This window comes from Geospiza fortis, unplaced genomic scaffold, assembly GCF_000277835.1.
Source record: "Geospiza fortis unplaced genomic scaffold, GeoFor_1.0 scaffold224, whole genome shotgun sequence".
Lineage (NCBI taxonomy): Eukaryota > Metazoa > Chordata > Aves > Passeriformes > Thraupidae > Geospiza > Geospiza fortis.
Genome location: NW_005054448.1, coordinates 425,733 through 428,403, shown reverse-complemented (window position 1 = coordinate 428,403; position 2,671 = coordinate 425,733).

Sequence of the window (2,671 nt, the reverse complement as noted above, 5' to 3'; positions counted from 1 at the left end):
TGTAAGCTCTGAGCTAAAGGACCCAACAAGGAAAACGGGAGGGCTGGAGGTGCTGGGTTGGCTCTGAGAGCACCAGGCTGGAGCTGGGTGGCAGGAGCAGGAGTGCAGGGTGACACAGCCAGTTGTGGGCAGCTGTGGCACAGGAAAATGTCCCTGGGGCTGTCAGGGCACTGAGACCAGAATGTGTAAGTTTGGTCCTAACCTGTCTGCTGAGGCCAAACCTCAAATCCTGTGTCCAGTTCTGGGCCCTTTATGACAAGAGAGGCCTGGAGGGGCTGGAGCACGTCCAGGGCAGGGAACGGAGCTGGGAAGGGGCTGGAGCCCCAGGAGAGGCTGAGGGAGCTGGGAAGGGGCTCAGCCTGGAGCAAAGGAGGCTCAGGGGGCCCTTGTGGCTCTGCACAGCTCCTGCCAGGAGGGGACAGCCGGGGGGGTCGGGCTGTGCTCCAGGGAACAGGGACAGGAGCAGAGGGAACGGCCTCAGGCTGGGCCAGGGCAGGGACAGGGTGGATTTTGGGATAATTCCTACATGGGGAGGGTGGTCAGGCCCTGGCACAGCTGCCCAGGGCAGTGCTGGAATCCCCATCCCTGGAGGGATTTAACAGCCATGTGGATGTGGCACCTGGGGACAGGGGACAGTGGTGGGAGAATGGTTGGACTTGATGCTCTCAGAGGGCTCTTCCAACTTTAATGATTCTGTGATTCCGTGAGTCTGCAGCAAGTCACAGCCTCCATCTCCCAGGTAAAACCAGCTGCTCCCTGGCTCAGCAGAGAGGGAGCACACAGGGCTCGGTCAGCACCCACACCCAGCCCCTGCAGGGCCCGGCCCGGGTGTGCCAAACCCCCCCAGCCTGCCCGGGGAACCGCCCAGCTCCGGCTGCTCCAGAGGCTTCAAGGCCACGGCGCTGGGGAGGGGGCAAGGGGAGGGAAAGGGAACAAACAGGCATCACCCCGGCTTGGGGCTCTTCGTCCCGGGGTGCTGCTGCGTGCCAGGGCTGACCGTCCGTGGGAATGCTGGCACCAAGGACAGCACCGCTGGTGACAGGCTCCTCCCAGCACAGAGGGGCTGAGCTCTGTAACCTCCACACAGAGCAGCTCTGTTAGAGCCCTGCAGCCCCTCTGCCTCCCCGGCAAGGAGGGGACACATCCCCCGCTCCCCCCGGGTGCTGCTGCGTGCCAGGAACCACTCGGGGACATCCCCTCCCCCAGTGGGCAGGGTGGGTGCTGTTTGGCTCTGATGGTCTCCTTTTCCCACAGCATCTTCCCAAAAGGAAAACCCCAGGGGTGGCCAGCGTGGGTCACCCCCAAGTGACAACCTCCAGGCTCATCTCTAAAAACTTCTAACATTATTTGCTTTTTGGCATTTCGTTTTTATTCATCTCAATACATCTTTTCTTGGGTTTCAGCCACCAAGCAAGCTGGTGCAGGTGGACACCAGCCTGGCACTGGGGCCTGCATGACCAGAGATGTTCCCTGTCTCTCCTGTCCAGCAGCTGTCACAGTGAACCATGGAATGGTTTGGGTTGGAAGGGACCTTAAAGATCATCCAGTCCATCTGGTGAACAGCAAATCCTCCTTTTCCTGGACAAACCCAGCAGGCAAAAACTGAGATCAAGAAGGAAGGGTCTGTCCATGGAGAGGAAAGGATGCAGGGCAGATTTATCACAGGTGGGAGGGGGACAAGAATATACCTTAAATACTCTGGAAAAGCAAGGCTTGAGAGATCTGTGGTTTCAAGCCACTTCAGGTGCCAAACCCTGATTTTTTATGCAGTGTTTCTAGAGCCTTCCAGCACCTGAATTATGTCTATGAAGAGGTTAGGGGAAAGTTTTGTGCTTCTTTAAATAACAGTTTTAACAGTAAATAGAGAAATTATTGTCAAGGCCTGATGGCTCCTGATTTTTGAGTGCTGAGATGTGACTTGCCTATGCTGTCCTGCTGTCTGAGCTATGCCTCTCCCATCAGTTTTGAGAATTCACTTCAGAAATCCTGGCTGAGGGGCGCAGCTTGAAGGTACTGGGCATTTTTCAATCCAGTGAAGGAAGAACTTGACTGAGGATGTGACATGATTGAGGACGTGGAAGCAATCTTCCAAGGTCCAACTATTCCCTCGAGGTCACTGGGAAGCATAAAAAATAAGCAGCTTCATCTCAAGCAGAAAAGGTTTATGTTATGAAATCCAAACACTGCAATGGCGGCTGGAAAAGCAGGACACAGAGCCATGGAATGTCCTGAGCTGGAAGGGACCCCCAGGATCATCCAGCCCAGTCCCTGTCCCTGCCCAGACCCCCACCAACCCCACCCTGTCCATCCCTGGCAGCGCTGTCCAAAGGCTCCTGGAGCTCTGGCAGCCTCGGGGCCGTGCCCATTCCCTGGGCAGTGCCTGGCCACCCCCAAGGCACGAGCCAAGGAAAAACTCCATCCCTTTCACATGGCACTCCCACTTCCTCACAGGACAGCAGCCCATTGAAGAGGAGTTTCACTCCTGCAGCTGCCTCACAGAATTCACAGAATGACCAGGTTGGAAGAGACCTTCAAGATCATTGAGTCCAACCCAGCCCCAGCACCTCAACTCAACCCTGGCACCCAGTGCCACATCCAGGCTTTGTTAAACCCACCCAGGGATGGTGACTCCACCACCTCCCTGGGCAGAACATTCCAGAACATTATCACT